This window comes from Homarus americanus, unplaced genomic scaffold, assembly GCF_018991925.1.
Source record: "Homarus americanus isolate GMGI-L3 unplaced genomic scaffold, GMGI_Hamer_2.0 scaffold30535, whole genome shotgun sequence".
Classification (NCBI taxonomy): domain Eukaryota; kingdom Metazoa; phylum Arthropoda; class Malacostraca; order Decapoda; family Nephropidae; genus Homarus; species Homarus americanus.
Window position 1 is genome coordinate 14,802,122 of NW_024732440.1, and position 25,905 is coordinate 14,828,026.

A 25,905-nucleotide genomic window follows, 5' to 3' on the forward strand; every position below is an offset into this window, starting at 1 on the left:
GAGGAAGAGTTTCCATCCCACACAGGGTCAGGCCGAGGGTGATGGAGGGGAACAGATTATATGGTGTGGTGTGAAGGAGGTGCCTGACCCCCCACCACCCCCCTCTCTCTCTCTCTCTCTCTCTCTCTCTCTCTCTCTCTCTCCCCAACAGACTCCAACCTTCCTCCCTTCCTCCTTCCTCCATCACTCCTCCCCTCCCTCCCTCCCCTCCAATCAAAGCAAGACGCCATAAATTCCCCCCTAAACAATTATCTTCCCTACGCCAAGTTTCCACCGAGTGTCTGTCTGTCTGTCTGTCTGTCTGTCTGTCTGTCTGTCTGTCTGTCTGTCTGTCTGTCTGTCTATCTGTCTGTCTCTCTGTCTGTCGGATGCGTTTCTTGCGTGGGCTGGGCAAAAGGTGTCAATTAGCGTTAAGGACACACCTGGACGTGAGGAACAACACCCCTACACTACCAACTACAGGTAATTTGCTCCTAATGATAGACTGTCCCCCTGATGAACGTCTAATTTGTGGGTTAAAGTGTGATGGTGGTAGTGGTAAGTGGTGGTAGGGGTGATGGTGGTAGGGGTGATGGTGGTAGGGGTGATGGTGGTAGGGGTGATGGTGGTAGGGGTGGTGGTGGTGGTTATAGTGGTAGGGGTGGTGGTTAAGGGGATGATGGTGACCTGTGGTGGTGGTTGTGGTGAAAGGGGATAATGGTAACCAGTGGTTGTGGTAGGGGAAATGATGGTGGTGATCTGTTGTAGTGGTTGTGGTGGTAAGGGACTGGTAGAAGGACCATGATATTGCACGTAAGGGGTTCAACCACTGTACACGTAAGGGGTTCAACCACTGTACACGTAAGGGGTTCAACCACTGTACACGTAAGGGGTTCAATCATCGTAATCAAAGAGTTCGCCAAGAGCCACACATTATACAATAGTTACAACACCAAGACGGACATGTGAATGTGTGTATAGAGATATGAACTAAAACAAAATGGCTATTATATTATAACTAAACAACTAGCTTAAATAGTAAGGAAATAGACACATGAAATGACGGGCATGCTGAGACAGAGATAGAGTCACTGAAAGACAGGGAACAGACGGACAGACAGACACATGAAAAGGCAGACAGAGAGAAACAAATGACCGTCTGTGGTTGGTGGGTCACTGGACTAGAGGCGCTCACACTGGATAAACTGGTTGGTCTTGACCTTGACTCTGACCTGATGACTGAGGCACAACCAGGGAACACGACAACAACTGTTTATAATATTACTTTGCACGATCTTTCTCCCTCCTCGTCTCCCCCCCCCCTCTCCTTCCTTATCCTCCCTCTTCCTCCTCTCCCTTCTTATTCTCCCTCTCCCCTTCCCTCTTTCCTCCTCCTCTCCCCATTCCTCATGCCTCCTAGCAAGGTCGCTGCTGTAAGTCCTTGAAGATAAACCAGGGATGATACAGCTCCGCCAATCATATCTCTGGGTGACCACTAAAGATATGTTCATTGGTTAGGAGTTATGCTTTGGTGGTCAAACGTGAAGCTTTAATATAAAAACAAAAGGCGATCTATTTAGCCTTGATAATTTCATAACTCACTGCTCTCTCAAAAGTAAAAATAATTATATCCGTGTATAAAGAGTTTAAGGTTTAAAATGTCAAATACATACAAATTTATGACGACTTTGTTTTAAAAATTATGATAAATCGTTAACAGATTAGTGAAAAAAGGTGGAGACTATTGGTTAAGAGTTAATGCTATAAAGACTAAAGTAATGGTTGTTTCCAATTTTGAAATAAATTCTAAAATAAAAATCATGGGAGGCAACAGGGAACTTAAACAAGTGGGAAATTTAGTGGATTTGGGAAGGAACATTAGTTGTGGTGGTAGATGTACGGAAGAAATCATAACAAGAATAGAGCGAGCAAACACGGCACTTAAAAATCTAAAAGACCTAATGAAAAGGGACATTACCTTCAAATTTAGAAAAAGGGGCTGCTGAAAGGCTTTATATGACAAGGACTGATGTATGGGTCAGAAGTGTGGACACTCAGCAAACACCAGAAAGAGTTTGGAGGCCTTTGAAATGTGTTATAGGTGAATTTTTAAGAATAAGCTACACTGACAGGAAAACAAATGAAGACGAACTAAAATCAGCAAAAACTTCATGAAAAATACTTAAAATGTACAGAAAAATAAAAATGAGATACTTTGGTCATATAATGAAGGATGAAGGGGATAGTAACAGAAATATTCATTGGCAAAGTTGAGGGTAGGAGGGCCAGGGGAAGGCAGTTTAATGAAATTCAAAACTGGGTCCTCAAAGAGATATAAAACCTTAGAGGATTGGTAAAAACAGCCCGAGAACGTTTAGAGTGATTGATTGATTGAGGAACACACTCGATAATGTGGGTGGTGGTCACATTGTTACCTGAACGTATGATGATATTGAGGTAAACAAGGTGTAAATGAGTAAAAGGCTTAACAGACGCACAGTCATGCAGGAAGAGGAGACGAGACGCAAGTACACAGTGTAATCTCCCTCCCTCACCTCGTGACTCAGGCGTGACACAATAAATTACGTGTTAGCATTGATGTAAACACAAGTAAATAAAAGAGCCTTAGGTTGGTGACTCGCCATGATGACAACACTGAGGGAAGCGTGAATGACGTATAATTGTAACTCAGTGTTGGTTTGTTCAGTAGAAACACGACACCGTGAACACAGCGTCCTGCCCTTACTGAGTCGTGGGTAACACTCGCTCATTATAAGTTACTATTGTATCATGACACAGGGCTGCTGTATCATGACACAGGATTGCTGTATCATGACACATAGACCACTTTTCTGCGTCGCCCCTCACGTCAATGTAGGTAAACGGAGACAATAGTGGTACCCTCCAGGCATCTCTCCTCGGGCCGGACACACACCACAGTGACAAGTTACAGGTTGCTGATATGTATGCAAATGTTGTACACACGCTGCGGTGGGGGGTCATACACACCTGAGCGAGGTAACGAGGCCTGTCATTGACGTGTTAGTGTGGTGGACACAGTTTTCCCTGTTTATTAATACTTGACGTCGCAGTCATCCAGGTCAGCGCGTCCTTGATCTTGAAAGAAAAGTTAAAGATGAAAATGAAATGGGGTGTCCAAACAGTTTGTAATGAAAGTGAAGCTTTTGTTTATAAGAATGAGACGTGTGTATGGGTTGTGGGTCAGTGCAAACATCATTCTTAAATCACCAAGTTCCTATTTTTCCGCCTAATTCTCCTGTTAACATTGTACACCGATATCTCATTCACAGATGTATGTGAGACTATCCGAGGTTACCAGGGCAAGAACACAGGTCAGGTCGTTCGTTGAAGAGAGTTTAATCCCAGGAGCTGACATACTGAGAACCAACCAACCACCTGAGACGACTACTCCTGAGCTGAGGCAAGATGATACACGTAATCTGAACATGCAAGGAAAATACACGCACGAGTACAGAAATACATACAAATATACTGTACACAATCATGCACATACACACACACGATTGCCTGCACTGGGATTAAGGATTTCTAAGATTAAAGCTCAGTGTGACTCGGGTTTTCTATGATTCGTCTTCACTGGTCTTATAATTTACATTGATCAGGACCCACTTGGATTCAGACCCATTAGTATTAGAACACCACTGGGATTCAGACCTACTGTATATAAACTAGGGCCAATCGGGACTTGGGGGGGACAAATACTAATGTCAAGGTTGAGCTGCGGTGTGGGGCTTTGAGAGCCAGCCGGTGTGTGTGTGTGTGTGTGACCAGAAGTGTTTGGTTATTATAATGTTCAGGAAGCGACAGGTTCATTAAACAAGACATTAGCTATTATGTGAGCTGAACTAGACTCGTTGATCATCACTTTATTAGTTTGTATTATGATGAGGAAACTGGGTGGTTTGTTAAATAAGGCAATAGACGTTAATCACAAGTACTTGGTGACACGAGAAAAGCTTAAGGGCTCGTTAAACAGGAAATACAAGCTGCACTAACCAAGCATGTCTCGTTAACCCAAATTGATTCTATATCATAACGAGAGGTAGTCTAATGGCCTCGTTAAGCATGACATTAGACATTAAAGCAGCTTAATTCATCATAACCGGTTCGTTGTTGTAGTAAAGAAGCTTAGAAGCCTCGTTAAACAACACTATGTAAAGAATCAACTAGCCCACCTGGAAGCCTCGCTAATCAAGACAAATAGACGCAACTAACCCGTCTGGAAGCTTCCTTATCCAGGGAGGTGATCGGCCGACCACTAATGGCCAGACAGGTGTAATCGCGCCATCTGTGGGGTTCTTCAGGGACTTCCTGCCCCCGGGACCTGATAACTCCAGGTGGCTGCCCGAGACGCCACCTGTTGGAAGCGTCTGGAACCTTCCCGAGACTAACCTGTTGGAAGTGTCTGGAACCTGCTCGAAACTCACCTGCTGGAAGCGTCTGGAACCTGCTCGAAACTCACCTGCTGGAAGCGTCTGGAACCTGCTCGAAACTCACCTGCTGGAAGCGTCTGGAACCTGATCGAGACTCACCTGTAGCTACAATAGAGTCCTATCAGGTAAATCTTCGGATATATTCCACGTGTTTCCAACAGGTGAAATTGGGCAGGTTTCAATATGGGGCCCCTGTAATCACCTAGTACTCTCATGTAATCACCTAGTATCCCTGTAATCACCTAGAACCTCCTGGACTCATTTAGTACCTCCTGGAATCACCGAATATCTCCTGGAATCACCTAGTTTCCCCTGGTATCACCTAGTACCTCCTGGAATCACCTAGTACCTCCTGGAATCACCGAATATCTCTTGGAACCACCTAGTAACCTTGGAATCACCTAGTACCTCCTGGAATCATTTAGTACACTTTGGAATCACCTCATACCCTCCTGGAATCACCTAGTAAAAAAAAACAGGGAATAACATAGTACCCCCTAGAATCACCTAATACCCCGTGGAATCACCTAGTACCTTCCTTAAATAATCTCTTTGTATTGTTTACGTACAGTTTTTACGTATAGTTTAGCGTCGCTGTACAAACCACAAATGTACAGTACTTCCTACACCAACTTCAGTTTCGTGCACCTCAATGTGATAAGCCGAGCGACGCGGTACAGGTGTGGGGGTAATTACCTGGCGATTACATTGGCACATTATTCATGACAACAAATCCAGGCCGACACGCGGGAGAGGTTTAAGATGGGCGGTTTGGTCTCTCAACCTTCAGAAATCGATGGTAATGGCAGCTATGTGTGTAATATGCCGAGTGTCGTATGGATTTCTCGTTCTCAACTAAGAGCTGTTATATAGATAGACGACTTGAGTTGTGTGTTGAGTTGAGAATCAATTACTCACGTCTCTTTAGCTTTCCCTGGCTCACTTTTTCTCTCTTTTATTGTATATATTTCTTTCTTTCCTTTTTTCTCTCTCTCTCTCTCTTCCTTTGCTCATCTGTCTTTCTGTCTGTCACTGGATTTACTTTGTTTTAATCTTCAGCAAACGACCGATACTGTCAGGGTCTTGAGACAGCAGAGGGCAGTGCAGCCAATACCGACACAGCAGCCCTCAACAGCTGAGTACCCCAGACAACCAAACCTTCACATTCCCGGCATCGAGGGTGTTTTGTCTTGGCCCACCATTAAGATGCTTAACAGAGACGGCAGGCAAGTGATGCTCCATCTTCTGGTTAAAGACAATCTCTCTCACTGATTACGTCCGAACGCCTTAACTCCATTGATCTTCTCAGAAGCTTTCAGTAACGCTGTTTTTCTGCTGACAATTAAACTGTTGAGGTAAGACAGCGGGCGATTCACTATCTTGTGGCTAAAAGCAACTTTCTATCTCTCGTTATTTTTCTCTCTCTCACAGTGATTGCTTGTGAAGATCTAAAGTCCATTGATCTCAGAATCGCCAACATTTATATTCTTTTTCTAGTGACAATTAAACTGTGGAGCAAAGACAGTGGGCGATATTGTATCTTGTGGCTAAAAGCAACCCCATCCCCCTCTCTCTCACTGATTACTTGTTATTGTCTATTGATCTTTCAGCATCCTGAACATTTCCTGTTTTTGTTTTTGTATTCCTTCAACTGACGTCTGAGATACCTGACAGAGACGGTGGGCGAGGCCGACTCATCCGGCGGAGGAACATCCCTTTATAAGATATCTTGGGAAGATCCAACTCGTCCTACAACCTTGAATCATCTTTGTTTTTTGTCTTGAGATGACGATTAAGGTGTTTCCGAAAGACAACAAGTAGCAACACACCTCCTGGTCACGGGAAACCTCATCTCACTGATTGTTTGTGAAAATCTATTGAACATTCCACTATACTGGGAACATTTGGTGTCTTCGTCCACCATTAAGATGCTTAACACCAACACCACACGGCACTGCATCTTCTGGTCGACTGCTGGTGAGAGTCTATGGTGTGATGAACGTTAAAACATCGTGGAGATTGTTTTTTTGTCTTGTTATGACCAATGGGATACTTTACACACACACACACGTAAGATGATAATGTAGCTTTCTATCGAGGGCAGTACGTCACTCTGATGGTTCGTGAAGGTTTATTGGTGTCTGAGCGTCTTGTACATTTCTGATAAATTTTCAGGGGATAACTGAGATGGATAACAAAACAAGTGATGCTCTGGATCTTCTCGTTGATTGCCTGAGAAAGTTTTGGTCTTCCCGGTGCGTTGAACATCTCTTTTTCTGTTTGTGTATGGTGAGTAACACGCCTCACAAGCACGCCAGGTAACGGTGCATCTCCGCACTGACTCTCTCATGAAGGACTAAACTCTATTGATCTTCTCAGCTTCTTGAATTCTTTCCCTGATATTCTCTCCCGATGAAGATAAAATTGCATCCCAGAAACTACAAGTGATGCTTCATGTCAAAGTTAAAGAAAACTAGAATTTTTTTATTTACCTCTGAATGCTTAAGACTTTTACCGACTTGCAAAACTAATTACTTCTGCCCCTCCCCGAAGATGAACGAGGGATGGTGTATCTCTCTGTTAAGGTAAATCTCTCCCTGTGCGGTTACCTGTGCTTCTCACGGTCCTTGCAGCCTCCTCAACACCTTCCCTTTGTTTCGCCTCAAGAGATGACGATGGAGATGTTTACAGGAGGGAATAAGTTGGGTCGTAGCAGCTAGCGACAGGGGGAGTCCATTCTTGTCTAGTGCTATTTGTCTACCTACCCCCCCCTCAAACACACACTTCCTACAACACTATCTTCACCTCCACCTCCAGACCTACACAAATAAATACTGAGATCGTTTACAGCGGATGATTATAGCAGCCTGACAGCGACTTCCACTGCCAACAGACGCTCCAAAGGGAAAAAATAACGCACAAATAGAACTAAAGAGGGTGAGATAGCCGGGAGAATAACAGCCGAGTAAATAGCACAAAGAAGAGTAGCCAAAAGAGCCCCCCTGCGAGTCATCTATAGCAGAGAAGCCATCCAAAACGATAACAATGGCGCTAAAGACGATCTTTTGTGGCGGGCAACAGGAGCCAGGAAGAGGCGGCGCGCCACAACACTCCCTCCATCACCCCGAGTGTACACAAACAATACGCAATTACCTTCTGACGGCTGGCCCGCCCCTGCCACTCCCCCTGCCATACCCCGCCCCTGCCACACCACCTGCCATACCCTGCCCCTGCCACTCCCATTACCATAGCTTGACCCCGTTACTTCCTCCCTGCCCCGTTACTCTCCCCTGCCATACCTAGTCCTCACCGCCCTCCTCTGACCCTCATACTTACACCCTACACACCACATACACCTACACCCAACACACCTACACCCCACCCACACCTACACCCAACACCTACACCCCACCCACCTACACCCCACACCCTACACCTACATACCTACACCACACACCTACACCCCACCACACCTACACCTACACACCTACACTCTACGCCTACACCCAACACCCCACCACACCCCACACTACACCCCACACACCTACACCCTACACACCTACACTCTACGCCTACACCCAACACACCTACACCCCACACACCTACACCCCACACACCACCCCACACACCTACCTCTACCGCCTGCAACACACCTACACCCACACACCTACACCACACCACACCCCCACACACCTACACCTACACACCTACACCCACACCCCTACACTCTACACGCCTACACACCCAACACACCTGCACACACCCTAACAAAGTAACTTGCTAGTGGACGTATTAAAACAACAGAAAAGATAATAACGTACAAGTAAGGCAACCTCCTGCGCTTTGTTTGCCTAGAGTGATAAAGAAAATATTAAGCCTGAACTGCACACGACCTAAGACTGACTTCTCTCTCTCTCTCTCTCTCTCTCTCTCTCTCTCTCTCTCTCTCTCTGTGTGTCGTTTTTCTCTCTATTTGCTCTATATCTCTTTTTAACTTATAACTACATATTGCTTTCTTTCCTTTTCCTTTGTCGTAAAATTACCCCAAGTTAATTTTACTTTTATTTTTCAATTCACAATGTTTCGATGCTGAATCCGTGCCCACTCCCGTCACCCACGACCTGGCAACACTTCCCCGACGGACCAGCGACGTCTTACTAACCTGGCAACACTTCCCCGACGGACCAACGACGCCTTACCACCTGGCAACACTTCCCCCGACGGACCAGCGACTCCTCACCACCTACCAACACTTCCCCCGACGGACCAGCGCCGCCTTACCACCTGGCAACACTTCCCCCGACGGACCAGCGACTCCTCACCACCTACCAACACTTCCCCCGACGGACCAGCGCCGCCTTACCACCTGGCAACACTTCCCCCGACGGACCAGCGACGCCTCACAAGTAAAAGAAATATTCGCTGGACTCTGATAAACAATTGCTACCAAGTCATTAATCACTCACCGTATCAGCGTCACGTTCCTCCCTCGCTCACCGCATCATCCATCACCCACGGGTCGATATATATATATATATACTAGTGGGCGGAGTGGGCGTGGTGGTGACCGTGGGCGTGGGCAGGGAAGGCAGGTGGTGATGTGGGTGTGTCCCGCTCTGTCATACAACGCTCGTCAGTGTGGCGCTGCGCCTGTCGAGAAGAAAGAAGGTATGGTTAATGTAGTGACTGTGTGTGTGTGTGTGTGTGTGTGTGTGTGTGTGTGTGTGTGTGTGTGTGTGTGCAAGTAAAGATTACTCCAACAAGAAAAAAGAAACAACATTTACAACAAAACATTTCAGTGTCACAAATTCAACATCAGTGAAGTACAACAACAGCAGTAAACGACATCATCAATATAACCCGGGCTACATTATCAAAAATCACTAACTTATCAATAAAGGAAGCGTCGACTTAGCTGGGAATATCCGGTTGGGGAGAAAGAAGGCTACGTCGCCGGAAAACCAGTCATGCGAAACTAGTCTGCTCAGCGATCGTATTCCCGGCTTATTCAAGTGTCGTTCTAACATTACATCGTAGGTAAAAAAAAGGCACATTACCAGTCATTCCTTCAGACACAGTTGACGTATTAGAGTAGGTTAGGTTAGGGTTTAATGGACCATTGTGTCGCGCCCGGGTCGAGGAATTAGCGACTCCCGTAATGACCCCGAACTAGTGTGAGGTGATTATGGATGGTTGACACTGTACTCTTATCACATAGCCTGAGTCACTAACTTATCAATAGAAGGAAGTGTCGTGACTTGAAGGTAAATATCTGCTGAGAAAAGAAGGCCATGTCGCCGAAACCAGCTGTGAGAAACCATCGTTTAATGGATTCATCCTCATTTATTCAAGTGTCGTTCTAACATTGGCATGGTAGGTAAAAAAAGGCATTACCAGTCATTCCTTCCAGACACAGTTGACGTATTAGAGTAGGTTAGGTTAGGCTTAATGACCATTGTGTCGCGCCCGGGTCGAGGAATTAGCGACTCCGCAATGACCCTGAACCAGTGAGGATTATGGATGGTTGACACTGTACTCTTTGTCACATAGCTCTGAGTCACGAGAGAGAGAGAGAGAGAGAGAGAGAGAGAGAGAGAGAGAGAGAGAGAGAGAGAGAGAGAGAGAGAGAGAGAGAGAGAGAGAGAGAGAGAGAGAGAGAGAGAGGAGATGGAAGCCACTGAGAGTCAGAGGAAAAGGGATAAGACGATAACAGAAAGAATTGCGCTAATGGAGAGAGAGAGAAAGACACGAAAAAGAGAGAGAGAAACATAGTAAGAGGAGAAAAAGAGAGAAAGAAAATTGGGACAAAAAGAGAAATGAGAGAGTGGAAAGGTGACTGGAGGGAGAGAAAAGAGGAATAATAACGGGGGGAGACGGGGTGAGAGAAAGGGGTAGAGGAGGGAAGGAGAAGGAAATGTGGGGGGGAGAGAAGGGGAATGTGGGGGAGAAGGAACACAAAGTAGGGAAAAGGGTGGGAGAGAGACAGGGCCACTACTTAATTATTCTCTTGATAGATAACATAAGCAACACCTGTCTCGGTAATTAATGAACTAAGGTGGTTGATGGTGGCACATGTGTGTGGGTAGTGTGGTGGCACCTGTGTGTGGGGTAGTGGTGGCACATGTGTGTGTGGGGTAGTGGTGGCACCTGTGTGTGGGGTAGTGGTGGCACCTGTGTGTGGGGTAGTGGTGGCACTCTGTATGAGGGTAGTAGGCACCTGTGTGTGGGTAGTGGTGGCACCTGTGTGTGGGTAGGCACCTGTGTGTGTGGGGTAGTGGTGGCACTCTGTGTGTGTGGGGTAGTGGTGGCACCTGTGTGTGTGGGGTAGTGGTGGCACCTGTGTGGGGTAGTGGTGGCACCTGTGTGTGGCAGTGGTGGCACCTGTGTGAGGGTAGGGTGGCACCTGTGTGTGTGGGGTAGTGGTGGCACCTGTGTGTGTGGGGTAGTGGTGGCACCCTGTGTGTGGGTAGTGGTGGCACCTGTGTGTGGGTAGTAGGCACCTGTGTGGGGTAGTGGTGGCACCTGTGTGAGGGGCAGTGTAGCACCTGTGGGGTGTGGGGTAGTGGTGGCACCTGTGTGTGGGGTAGGGTGGCACCTGTGTGAGGGGGTAGTAGTGGCACCTGTGTGTGTGTGTGGGCAGTGGTGGCACTGTGTGGTGGTGGCACCTGTGTGTGGGTAGTGGTGGCACCTGGGGTAGTGGTGGCACCTGTGTGTGTGGGTAGTGGTGGCACCTGTATGAGGGTGGGTAGTAGTGGCACTCTGTGTGTGTGTGTGTGGGTAGTGGTGGCACCTGGGGTGTGTGGGGTAGTGGTGGCACCTGTGTGGGTAGTAGTGGCACCTGTGTGGGGTAGTGGTGGCACCTGTGTGTGTGGGTAGTGGTGGCACCTGTGTGTGGGGTAGTGGTGGCACCTGCATGAGGGGTAGTAGTGGCACCTGTGTGTGTGTGGGGTAGTGGTGGCACCTGTGTGTGGGGTAGTGGTGGCACTGTATGAGGGTAGTAGTGGCACCTGTGTGTGGGTAGTGGTGGCACCTGTGGTGTGGGGTAGTAGGCACCTGTGTGTGGGTAGTGGTGGCACCTGTGTGTGGGGTGCAGTGGTACACCCAGGGGTGTGTGGGGTTGTGGTGGCACCTGCATGAGGGCAGTAGTGGCACCTGTGTGTGTGTGGGCACCCAGGTGTGGGGTAGTGGTGGCACCTGTGTGTGGGCAGTGGTGGCACCTGTGTGTGTGGGTAGTGTGGCACCTGTGTGTGTGGGTAGTGGTGGCACCTGTATGAGGGGGTAGTAGGGCACCTGTGTGTGGGTAGTGGTGGCACCTGTGTGTGGGTAGTGGTGGCACCTGTGTGTGTGGGTAGTGGTGGCACCTGTGGGTAGGTGGCACCTGTATGAGGGTAGTGGCACCTGTGTGTGTGTGGGTAGTGGTGGCACCTGTGGGGGTGTGGGTAGTGGTGGCACCTGTATGAGGGCAGGTGGCACCTGTGTGTGTGTGGGTAGTGGTGGCACCTGTGTGTGTGTAGTGTGGCACCTGTGTGTGGGTAGTAGTGGCACCTGTGTGTGTGTGGGGTAGTGGTGGCACCTGTGTGTGGGGTAGGTGGTGGCACCTGTGTGTGTGTGTGGGGTAGTGGTGGCACCTGTGTGGGGTAGTGGTGGCACCTGTATGAGGGCAGTAGTGGCAACCTGTGTGTGTGGGTAGTGGCACCTGTGTGTGGGGTAGTGGCAGCTGTGTGTGTGTGGGTAGTGGTGGCACCTGTGTGTGGGTAGTGGTGGCACCTGTGTGTGTGGGGTAGTGGTGGCACCTGTGTGTGTGGGTGGTGGTGGCACCTGTGTGTGGGTAGTGGTGGCACCTGTGTGTGGGTAGTGGTGGCACCTGTATGAGGGTAGTAGTGGCACCTGTGTGTGGGTAGTGGTGGCACCTCTGTGTGTGTGTGTGTGTGTGGTGGCCGGACATCCGACACTATAGGTTTTCACTTCCTGCTCAAAGTTTAAATCACATCAGGATGTTTGACCCACCCTCGCTCTATTACCCCCACCCCCACCACCCCACCACCTCTCTCTCTTTCTCTCTCTATTTCTGTTAGTTTTTGTTTGTTTTCTGTCTCTTTTTCTTTCTCTCTTATTACATATTCACGCGTCATGAATGTGATAATCCTACGCAGACAAAAAACAAGAGAACATCAACTTGGTCACGAATGTGTAAACGACCAGAGAGTTTTGTAAACATTATTCCCACATTAATATTCAGTTTCAGATGTTGTTGTTATGACTGCCTTACATACCAGACACCATCCTATATTAAACAGTGACACTTACACCACACCATACCAGACACCATCTTATACCACACAGTGACCCTTACACCACACCATACCAGACACCATCTTATACTACACAGTGACCCTTACACCACACCAGACTTCACCCTACACCACACAGTGACCCTTACACCACACAAGACTTCACCCTACACCACACAGTGACCCTTACACCACACCATACCAGACACCATCTTATACCACACAGTGACCTTTTACACCCACACCATACCAGACACCATCTTATACTACACAGTGACTTACACCACACCATACCAGACACCATCTTATACCACAGAGTGACCCTTACACCACACCAGATCTCCACCCTACACCACAAAGTGACCTTACACCACACCAGACACCACCCCACACCACACAGTGACCCTACACCACACACAAGACTTCACCCCACACCACACAGTGACCTCTACACCACACAGTGACCCCACACCACACAAGATTCTCACCCTACACCACACAGTGACCCTTACACCACACCAGACTTCACCCTACACCACACAGTGACCTCTTACACCACACAGTGACCCTTACACCACACAAGACTTCACCCTACACCACACACAGTGACCCTACACCACACAAGATTCTCACCCTGCTGACTCACACAGTGACCCTACACCACACCAGACTCACCCTACACCACACAGTGACCCCTTACACCATTATTGAAGACTTCACCCTACACCATTAAAGTGACCCTTACACCACACCATACACCACCCTACACCACACAGTGACCCTTACACCACACCAGACACCACCCTACACCACACAGTGACCCTTACACCACACAAGACTTCACCCTACACCACACAGTGACCCTTACACCACACCAGACTTCACCCTACACCACAGTGACCCTTACACCACACCATACACCACCCTACACCACACCATGACTGATCCTGACCCTGTAAACTGGTAGATACGTAACAGTAAACTAAAAGACAATGCCCATTGTTTACACTCTTCTTAGGTCTATTTTAGCTGCGTCTGCTGGCTCAATGAGTGTCTCTCTCTTGGGGTGAACAATTGACGAACCGACTCACAGAAAGAATAACTTTCCTACAGAGGGTTAAACCATCGTCCTCAAAGGGATTAAACGATCGTCCTCAAAGGGTTAACAAGGTCAGTCACCGCGCCTCCTACCTGACGTCTTAGTAATAACCTTCTGTGAGTCTTGATTCAGTTCATAAAAATTCACAAACAATTTAAAAAAAAATACATTAGTTTGTATCTCCGTCAGTAAACAATACCTATTAAAACTTTTTGTTTGTTTGGTTGACGTTGTATGTTTGTGTTTTACTTGTTTACATGGCGTCGTATGCAGTGAGTCTTAGTTTGTTTGTTTGGGCTAATTGGGGCAAAGACTTGTTGTTTGTAATGCCGGGCCTCTGTAGTGTTTTGTCTGACCATCTTAAAAGTTGACAAGTACTCTCCATCAGAATATCATCCCCACGCCCTCCCCGCCCATGTTGATACTATCCGACCCATTCTAGCCCGTCATCCCCCCACCCCACCCCACCCACTAGACACGCATCTCACGCCTAACAAGCCCGCGTAGTCCTTCCCTTTCTTCCTAGTCCACCCACCAAACACGTATGTAGTATCCCACCCACACCACCCTGTCCCGCCCACATAGCCCCTATAACCCTCAATAAGGGCAGGATGGGGGAAGGGTGAAGGGAAAGAGAGGGTAGTGTGGGGGTAGAGGAAAAGGAGAGGAAGGGTGGTATGGGCGTGTACTGGGTGTGGGGAGGATTTCGTGGGCGGGGGAGAGAAGGTGAATGTGGGTGGTAGGGGATGGGTGGTGGAGGGGAGAGGAGGGGGATGGGGTGGTGGAGGGAGGAAGGGGTGATGGAGGGGGAGGGGTGAGTGGAGGGAGGGTGATGGAGGAGGTGGTGGAGGGGGGTGATGGAGGAGGGGTGGTGGAGGGGGAGGAGAAGGGGTGATGGAGAGGAGAATTGGTGGAGAGGGTGTGGAGGAGAGTGGAGAGGAAGATGAAGGGGTGATGGAGGGGAGGGGTGGTGGAGAGGATGGGGTGGTGATAACAGCCAGTCTTATCTCGCCACAAACCGATTTAGAAGAATCCACACAAATGCGGGACGAACGTGTGCTGATTGGTCCTTGTCCACCGTGTAGCCCGCTCGTGATTATCCTACAAATAATGTACCTACAGGACTTAACCTAACCTAACCTAACCTAACCTAACCTAACCTAACCAAACCAAACGAAAATTACTCCAAACTTGGCCTAACCTAACCTAACCAACCTTCTACACTAACCTGCCTCAAACTTCACCATATCTAAATTAACTTAACCTATTCCTATCTTAACCTAAACTTAACCTTACCTAACTTGACATAAAGTACCCCTAACCTAACCTAACCTAACCTAACCTAACCTAACCTAACCTAACCTAACCTACCGGGAGAAAATTCAAGTGTTAGTGTGTACTAAGTGTGCAAATGTGAAGTGTATCTGTAAGTTTAAGAATGTAAAAGTGTTTATGTGTAAGTGTGGGAGTGCCAAATTATAAGTGTGTAAGTGTAACATTGAGTGTAAGTGTAATAATGTAAGTGTAAAAGTGAAAAGTGATTTTAAGTGCAAATGTAAGTGTAAATCTGTAAAAGTGTACATGTGTGAGTGTAACAGCTGTAAGTTTAAGAATGTAAGTGTGTAAGAGTGTAAAATTATAAGTATGTAAGTGTAAAAGTGAGTAAGTGTTTAACTGTACGACTGACTGTGAACTGGCCATTTGCTTGCGTTAGGTTATATAAAGTAACTCCCACACACTATAAACCTAACCAGTCAGGTCAGGAGGATAGGAAGACGTGTGGGTGTATGTATGTGGGTGTGGGTGTACGTGGGTGTGGGTTGGGTGAGTGGGTGTGGGTTGGGTGAGAGGGTGTAGGTTGGAAGAGTGGGTGTGGGTTGTGGTGTGGGTTGGGTATAGGTCAGTGGGTGTGGGATGGGTATGGGTCAGTGGGTGGGGAGTGGGTGGGGAATTTGGAGTGGGTGGGGGGGGTGAGTGGGTGTGGGTTGGTGTATGGTCAGTGGGTGGGGAGTGGTGGGTGGGGGGGGTAGTTGGAGAAATTAATATGAAAGTTTGTGAGGTTGTGGCATCAAGCGTTCTGATGTTGGAGCCCTAACAGACAGACAGACGGGCACAGAGATAGACAAACTAACAGATAGACAGACAGACACAGAGTTAGACAGACACAAATAGATAGACAGACACAAAAGATAGACAGACACAAACAAACATAGACAAACAGACACTCAGAGAGACAGACAGATAGACACAGACCAACAACATACTCAGGACAGATCAACTTACTTGACTAAGTGAAAAAAGAAGAAATTATTTGATAACAATATGAAAATAAATAAGACATACACAGTGTAAACGAAAGCAAACAGACGTACACGTACTGTCAGCCTCGTGCTCGCAATTTTACCAGGCGATACTTGGTAAAGGATGACTGTATGTAAAGGTGATTGTTTTGTTCTGTACCTCCGTCAGGATAAATATTAAACAAACTATAGGTAACATTTTATATAAGCTATTCATTGTTATTTAAGGTCGTGAGAAGTTTCCAAATGTTCGTATATTTGTTTAAATAATGAAGAATCTTGTGGCAGCTGTGGTTGTAGTTGAGTTTCTTTAATAATTATCCTGACAGTCATACAGCCGAAAACAATCCACCAATCATAATCACCTTCACATACAGTCATCCTTTACCAAGTATTGCCTGGTGAAATGGCGAGCACGAGACCCAGGGTGGAGTCAGTGCATCTTTGGCTGACTGTACGTACACCGTGTAAACAAACAAGCAGACGGGAGACAGACACACGTACATACACAGTGTAAACAAAAGCAGACGGGAGACAGACATACATACATCGTGTAAACAAAAGTAGACGGGAGACAGACGTACATTCACAGTTACACACGACGCATAAGAGACATCAACAAGGTGTGACAGGTGACCCCCCTCCCGAAAGGTCACATTAAACTCCAACTGCCGAACGAATATTAAATGTCACAGAGAAACGATTTATTATTAGTATTGCTCTGCAATTTTAATACGAAAAATAAATAAATAAAAGATTGATGTTTGTCAGATGGACTAGTATAAACATGTCGTAAGAGGCTGACGTTGGGTGTGTGTGTGTGTGTGTGTGTGTCAGGAAACAAACGTGTCAGCTCACTTGTCTCTGTATTGTTATATGACGTCAAGAGGTGCTGACTTTGACTGAAGAGAGAGAGAGAGACCTGAAATAAATATCTCTTTTCCCAAATTTTGAAGACAAACCAAAAAAAGAGAAAAATAAATAAATAAGATAAAAATAAAATAATAATAACAAAATAAAAACAAAAAAAATCACGAAAAAATCCAATTAATTATTAAACACAAAATTCATCATTAACATAAACGACTCAAAAAATCTAAATAAAATAAGAAATATCTACAAAATTACTAAAAGTAAAAAAGAAATTGACTATGATTTATTAGAAGGAAGAATTAATTGAAGTTACCTACAAAACAAGAATTTAATCAACCAAACAAAATAAGTGAATCAATAAGAAACAAATAAACAAACAAGTAAACATATTAATACAACAAATACACTACTGAAGAAGAAGAACAACGAAAAAAAAAATAACAAGAAAAAATACACAAAAATATGTATAAATAAACAGAATACAGTAATTTAATTGAAGACACACACACACACACACACACACACACACACACACACACACACACACACACACACACACACACACACACACACCGGTCTAACATCCTGAGTTGTGTAAGGACCTTTCCAAACGTTCGCTATCCACATATTTTACAAGGAATAGTTTTGATGACGTGTTACGCTACTAAACGTTTTGATATACGCTTTCCACTGAATTATATTGAGATAACGTTACGCAATCCAACGTTTTTAATCATAAGCTGTACTGTGAGATGGATTAATTCTAGGGTTAAAATGAGGTTCCATTTTTGACTGATGACTGTCCATGAGTACTGGCCTATTGAGTGATGACTGTCAATGAGTACTGACTGACCTATTGAGTGATGACTGTCAATGAGTACTGACTGACCTATTGAGTGATGACTGTCAATGAGTACTGACTGACCTATTGAGTGATGACTGTCTATGAGTACTGACCTATTGAGTGATGACTGTCCATGAGTACTGGCCTATTGAGTGATGACTGTCCATGAGTACTGGCCTATTGAGTGATGACTGTCTATGAGTACTGACTGACCTATTGAGTGATATCTGTCCATGAGTACTGACTGACCTATTGAGTGATGACTGTCCATGAGTACTGACTGACCTATTGAGTGATGACTGTCCATAAGTACTGACCTATTGAGTGATGACTGTGAGTACCTTCAGTTACTTCCTTAAGTATAATCAATTTATCATCTCATTAAAAGCACCAAAAGTCATCACAGTGAAATAATACTCAATGTCTGTCTGTCTGTCTGTCTGTCTGTCTGTCTCTCCTCACTGTTCCTCTTTCCATTTCATTCTTACCTTCCCCTTCCGTAACTCTCTCTCTTTCCTTCTTCCTCTCTCTCCCTTACCCATCCCTTCCACTCGCCTCCTCCCTCCCTCCTCACCATCCCTCCATCTCTCTCTCTCTCTCTTTCTCTCTCTCTCTCTCTCTCTCTCTCTCTCTCTCTCTCAGCAGCAACAAGGCACAAAAACTGTCAGGGTTGCAGCACTTGGCAGACGTGTGAGTACAGCGATGCCAACAGGGCCACACAAAGGCCGTGTGTGCCGGGATAAACACGGCCTTGACTAAGCTTCACCTGGCCAATACTCGAACCCCTGTCAGGCGGTTTCGAAGTTTCACCTGGGTAATACTCGAACCTCCTGTGAGATAAGTTGTGAGATAAGTTCGACTAAGGGCTTCGAAACCTTACAGTAGAGTCTTTTGAATCTGACCGGAGATTCGATTCATTGAAGCGGGTCGGAGATTCAAATTCTGAGAACCAAAATGTCGATTAGAATCCTTTAGAGAACTGGTGAATACTTAAGAGGAAAAAATCTCTAGAATCAAACCAGGGATTCAAGTCTTCGAAATCTTCCCTGAGACTTGATACTCACCAAGAATCCACCCCAAAAAATTAAGAGAAAAATTCCTTGAAGTTAAGTCGAAAATTCGGAATTGAAGAAACGATTCAGTTGCTCGAATCTTCAGATGTGTGTGTGTGTGTGTGTGTGTGTGTGTGTGTGTGAGTGTGTGTGTGTTAGGAAGAGGAGATCAGCTGTGTATGAGTCAGGTTCAGCTGTGTTCTTCACCACCTCTAACAATGTCCAGCTCGTCCCTCCCCCCCCCCTTCTGCCCCATCCCCAGAATTACCCACATCTTGGCCAAAGTCAGGAGCGGCGCGGCCAGGGGACCCCAATGATGCCGTAAACGATCACACCTGGGGGCAGATCAATGTCTTAGTCTAATCCCCCTCTCTCTCTCTCTCTCTCTCTCTCTCTCTCTCTCTCTCTCTCTCGGTTTACTTTTATTTCTAAAATTTTTGGATTATTTTGTTTTGTTTTTGTGAAATATGCTGATTTGTTGGATAGATTTGTTTGTTTTCTTGTTTGTGTTTTAGTTAATGCTACAAGTCTACACCCACTGTAACTTACCTTAACCTAACCCACCCTTAGCCTAATCTCTTTTAACTTATCTAACCTAATCTGAATCTAATCTAGCCCACCTTAATCTAATATATCATTATGCTAATTTATTCTACACCTAATTTAACCTACTCTTAACTTAATCTAATAAAGCTTTAACCTAATCTATCTTTAACCTTACAAACTCATTTCAAGTTGATCGCAAGAAGCCTAACCTGTCTCTAACGCAACTTACCCTAACCTAACCTAACCTAGTTCAAACTAATCCCGGTAGTGACAAAGACACCAGTGGCCGTCATGGGCAAGAACCAATCAACGCTGGTCATGCCCACAAGCGCGCGTATTTTGCTGTTTAGCGGCCGGGAATGAATGGGCAGCACCTCTCCCCGCCCACTGACTCTTAAACTGCCCAACTCAGACGAAACACAGAAATTCAGATTAAACTCCGGCTTTGGTGGGCTATATATACACACCTTCTCTTTGTCCCCAGAATAACAAGACGTGAAAAATTACTCTGATGTTTCTTTTTTAAGAGAACTCGCTCACGGAAGAAGCTGATTTGGGTAAAAATAACACCGTTAACACGAGCACTCGATAGAGCCTGGCGTTCTCATCAATCCTCATAATGACACACACGTTGATGGAAATACGACAGACAAACGTTCGCCTGCCTTTTGTTGTTTTATATACTATGCCTCGCTGTTTGGTCGTCACACAAGAAAATTCATCGATGGAGGAAATTTGGGTAAATTTTATTATCGTGGTGTGGCGGCTGAGTGGATACAACGCTCAACTCCTGTCCAAGGGCACCCACAGTCCACCCAGCTGTAAATGGCTGCCTTACTTTACAGTTGGAGAAACTAGGATGATCAGTGCCATACCAGCCTTCTTGTGTACCTCAGTGTGGGGCCCACGTTCAGTCTTGTGTTCACATTTAAATAACTAAAAAAAAAACATGCTGGTTGAGAGGATAATTATATCCCTCTTCCGTCTGTATTTGACTTAACGTGTTTATAATAGAGTAGAGGTGACTCATGATCACCGTGTATCATGGTTCAGTCACGACCAACATGCTGTGACGCCTTAAGCGGACCACATCACGTTGGATAAACTATGGTTTCGTTGAGCAACTTGTTATGCCTCGATGAACGAACAACCGAGAGGTGAACGAACGATGGCCTGTTGAACAGATTATGGTGTGATAAACATGCAATGCTCCGTTGAACAAGATATAAATGATCCGCTGAAACGACTACAGTATATTGTGTCGGTTTTGCTATACTGCAGTCAATAAGATACGCTGCGTCGACCCTAATAGGGTCTAATGAGCACGGGGCCCAAACGTTAAGATAGGTCAGGTTCCTGGGGCCTCTTAGGACGGGCACCTATTTGACCTGTCACCTATCCTCACACATATATACATACATACATACATACATACATACATACACACACACACACACACACGCGCGCGCACACATAAACAGATAATTTGACAAGATGGCAGCCATGCAGATACACACACAGACAAACACACCGGCTCACTTAATAAGCGTCGGTGCCTCAGTCGTACCAAGACCAATTAGTGGCATCAAATCATATCCTATTTAATTAACTGCTCAGGTAACATTATTACACATGCTGAATTATATATAATTCCTGGCGCGCGCGTGTATGTGTATGTGTGTGTGTGTGTGTGTGTGTGTGTGTAAATACGGGTGTTAAATTTCGAGGATATTAACACCTACTGCAGTGCTCTGTTTGTTTTCAATCTGTCAATCACTTGCTTGACAACAATTATTTCCAGTTCCGGAATAATCGGAGATACAACTTAAGACACCCAGAGCTACTAAGACACCCAGAAAGACCCCCATGCGCTCCTCTCAGTCCCAGACCTCCATAAAATATCATGGTGTGGAATAACCCATCCCAGCAAAGTTTATGCTCCCTTCCTTTAAAAGCTTAAATCATCTTTCGTAAAAAAATATCTATTGTCAAAGTCTTAATATTTTTTTGTAATACTGTACCTACTTTACATTCCTACCTTTATTGTAACACCAACACCATTATATCAGAAATTGTCATTAGATAGATTGAAATTACCATTGCAATAACTATATATTTGCCCACAAGACATGATACTGGCAGCTTCTGTCCTCTTGTTCCAACCCCTGTTGTACTGCTTCCCTCCCATATCATATTTATGTATATCAACACCACTGTAAAATATGTATGTACTTATAATATAAATGTAAAATAAAATAAAATATATAATATACATAAATAATGATGTGATAACCATGGTTATATTCTGATATGTCCTTACTACACTATGTTATATGAACTATTCCAGATGATACTAAATGTTACATAATACTTCCTTGAGATAAATGTATAGTATATATCAGGTGCCCAAAAGAGAGCTCAGGTTCTCAACTGGCTCAGCCATGTTAATATTGTTATTATTATCCACTCTGTGTCTGTGTTTTCCTGGCTAAATAAACTGTTTCAATATCAATGTTAATATCAATATCAGTCAGTCAGTATGTGCAGTATGTATGTACAGTATGTGTATGTGTGTGTGTGTGTGTGTGTGTGTGTGTGTGTGTGTGTGTGTGGACTAGTCCCACGGAGCCATTTAAGTGGTGGCCCAAAATATTGTGACAACTCTGGCGTCTTTGACAAATGGCCGACGGATGGTGGTGGTGGTGGCGTTGAAGGTCGTGGTGGTGAATGTGGTGTTGAAGGTCGTGGTGAATGTGGTGGTGGTGGTGAAGGTCGTGGTGGTGTTGGTGGTAGTGGTGTTGAAGGTCGTGGTGGTGAATGTGGTGTTGAAGGTCGTGGTGAATGTGGTGGTGGCGTTGAAGGTCGTGGTGGTGAATGTGGTGTTGAAGGTCGTGGTGAATGTGGTGGTGGTGGTGAAGGTCGTGGTGGTGAATGTGGTGGTGATGGTGGAGGTAGGGTAGGGTAGGGTAGGGTAGGTTGTCTCTGTAAACACCCTGGAGTCTTAAGGTCACTCTTGTATAACTAATTAGTCTCTACAGTTTAATTCTTTATAAACATCTCAACCTTTAGGACATTTCTGAAGCTACTGTAGATTTTGTAGGGATCAAGAATCGTCGTTTTAAGTGGCTGTGTTCTCTGTAGTTTAGTTTTGGTCAAATAGCGTCATGGAAAGATCACAGTTGTCATATTTTTAAAAGTATATATTCCTTTCATTCTAAAGTTTCACAGGAAGGTCACTATCAGAGCCTAAAAGTTTTAAGAGTATCCCTTATATTTTTAGCAACTATCACAATAAAACGCCTGAATATAAGAGATTTTTTTTTCTTTTAAAACTTTCTTCTGAGAAAATCCTTCTATGAGTTAAAAATCAAAAGGTTCCTACTTGAGAAACCTTTAGGATTTAAGGTAAAAATCTGAGAATTTACGACTTACTACTAACACACACACACACACACACGTGCTAGTTTTCTGCGTTACCATTTAATTATTCATCTACCTATTTAGCAGCCTAGTTTATACAGCACTCCCTCCTGTCTTAAAGAGAGTCGCTGATTCTTTCCCTGCAGGTCACCCCCGGTCGACCCAAATGTGAACGGGTACCAAATTCACAGCTGGGAAATTGAAGTCACACTGAGAGCAGCGCAGGACACATGACTTCCTTGTGTACCGTAATTTTGATATCTATTACACTGTGTCTGTATACTGTTCGTTGCGACCCTTCAGACTACTGTGTTATGAGTTTATGACACACTTCAATCAACGTCCATAAGAATACACTGGAGACGATACCATAGTTTTCATCACGTTGACATCAATAAAATCCCTGTCTTCTCGTGTTGTCTGTTTGTTATATTCTGTCTGCTCGTTAACTCTCAGCAGATGCGCAGAAGCAGGGAGGGGGACGGGTCTGCGCAAGTAATGACACACACACACACACACACACACACACACACACACACACACACACACACACACACAGGCGCAAGTTGAATTTTGAACAGCGTGTATGAGGTGAAGAAATGTCCCACAGTGAAAAAGTCTAAATATATGATCTGACCTCAGGTTCTCAGAGACTCTCTATAAATAGTGTACCTAACCTAACCTAACCTAACCTAACCTAACCTAACTTCAGTATATACGGAAGACGAACATCTTACCTCCCTCCCTCCCTCCTTCCTTTTTTCTCTCCCTCCTTCCTTTATTTCTCTCTCCTTCCTTCCTTCCTTCCTTCCATCCCCCCCTCCTCCATTCCTTCCTTCCCCGTCCTCAATCTCTCCCCTCGCTCCTTCCTTCCGTCCCACCCTCCCTATCTCCTTCCTTCTCTCTCTCCCACCCTCCTCTATCCTTCCTTCTCCCAGCCTTTTTCCCCCTCCTCTGGTCGCCTGTTAACCCCCCCCACAAAAAACTTTCTATTGAAGTCTCCCTGGACACGTAATTTCCTTCTTGGCACAGAAGTGTCCGAGATACTGTCTGGCCTTATCAATGACACATATGCAGGTTTGGGACGGATATGGAGGCAGATATGTGATGCAGGTGTAGTGTAGACGAGGAAGACCGGAAGACAAATGTGTAAGGAAAGTTATGAGAGAGAAATATAGAGAGGAACTACCTGGTCTTATCAGAGAGAGAGAGAGAGATAATATAGCAGGCCTTATGAATGAGAGAGAGAGAGAGAGAGGGAGATAATATATCAGGTCTTATCAGAGACAGACCCGGCCGCCGCTCCCTCCCTCTCTCATATATTCACAGTCTGCCTTAATGAGTTCCGTGTTTAACTACCTCGTTCGGCCGGTGTTTACAGCTCCCACTTGTGAGGTGCAGACCACTGAGGTAACTACCTGTCTTTTGGGGTCAACATTTATCACCTTCACAACACAAGGGAGCCAGTGAAGGTGTACAGATACCTCGCCGCCCCACTGAGGAGCCACAACACTGCATCATGAAGGCGGAACATGGTAAGTATTGAACACCTCTCACGTCTTATTGTGTATCACCTCAAGATTAGATTATCCACCTTATTTTATCTGATGACCAAACACCCTAACGTCACCTGGAGGAAGGGGGGGGGTTGACTCAGGTTAGGTTAAGTTAGGTAAGTGTTGTTTAATCAACAGTTGGAATAAGCTGATGGTCTGTTAGAAGCAGCTTGGATGCAGCACACTAAATACTATGTTTTGTTTTCAGTACACAAGGAGGCAGTGTGGCCGGCACAGCACTCGACTGCCTTCACTTCTCAACTGTGAAGTCAGGCACTCAATCAAAGTTGCATGGACTTGGAGTACCCCATGCGCAAACCAACGACCCTTAGGAAAGGAAGCGAGCTTTGTATCCACTCGGCCGCCGCACCCCTACTCAGATACAAAGTTTGGTAAAAGACCATTGATATATGCTGGAGTTATCGTTTTCACAAATCCTGGACGTACGGACGGACTAACACAAAGACGACTACACGGACGGACGGACGGCTGCTGAGGACAGTAACTCACGCCGCCGCCACTGTCCCTCCATCACCCATCCTGAAGTTGTCTTTTGTTTACGTTCCCTGAAGGAGAGAGAGAGATGGCGGCCACAGCATCAGATGGATATGTCTTTATAGGGAAGGAACCATAACACCAAAGGTATTCTCGTCACTCATCTTTATTCCAAATCAAAACCTGAGTTGTACCTATGCAACACAGCCATATAAGGGAGGCTATAAAAATTCAATGTTCTACGCGGGAGAAGAAAGGAGAGGGGGAGACGGGAGGGGACGGGAGGGGAAATGAAGAATGAATGAAGGGAAAGAGAGGAAAGAAAGGTGAGAATGGAAGGAGGATGTGAGTGGCGGAGAAAGAAAAGGGGGAAAGGAGGAAGGAGGGGCAAAGGAATACTAAGACAAAAGGGAGGGAGGGAGGGAAGAAGAGAGAGACAAGAGGTGAAGGAGGGTGATGGAACAGAATGGTAAGGGAAGGGGAGTGTTAATTGCAGCACTCTGGTTGTTTCACTAAGTTACACAGCCATAAACTTAACCAGCTATGACACACGGCTGCAAAATTCGATTCGAAGAGATACGGCCCTGGCAAGCTTCCACGGTAGCCCTGTCAGGGTGATAAGGGTCAGGGAGGGAGAACATGAAGGGCGTTGGGGGGAGGGGGTGATAAGGGCTACGGAGGGAGGAAAGAGAAATTGTTGGACATTTAGGGTGATAAGGCCTAGGAAGGGAGAACAGGAAGGGAGATAAGGGCCAGGAAGGAAGGTCAGGTAGGGTGATAATGGCCACGGAAGGAAGAGAAGAAGGTTGATAAGGGCTAGGGATGGGGGAGAGAAAGATATAGTTGATTCTCCTCTGATTGGCAAAGTTGGTAGTACAGGTAAGTAGGTTCCCCGCCGCCACACCACAACAGAGACACCCACAACACTGAGCGGTGACGACGGTAAACACATAACATTATTACCTTACACACCTG

At 45.7% G+C, this 25,905-nt stretch overlaps 1 protein-coding gene across 2 annotated transcripts in view; it reads right to left on the reverse strand.

The window, feature by feature from the left end:
- The window catches only part of LOC121868859 (platelet glycoprotein V-like), a 62,761-nt gene extending 53,645 nt beyond the window's left edge, over positions 1-9,116 (reverse strand). The window contains exons 1-2 of one of the 2 annotated variants that reach the window (XM_042369850.1): positions 8,921-9,116; positions 7,837-7,842 (exon numbers count right to left, since the gene is read on the reverse strand). The gene's annotated coding sequence lies outside the window, so the exon portion shown is untranslated. The remainder of the gene's footprint in view (positions 1-7,836; positions 7,843-8,920) is intronic. The other variant, XM_042369849.1, reaches the window with a different exon arrangement.
- Positions 9,117-25,905: the final 16,789 nt, after the last annotated feature.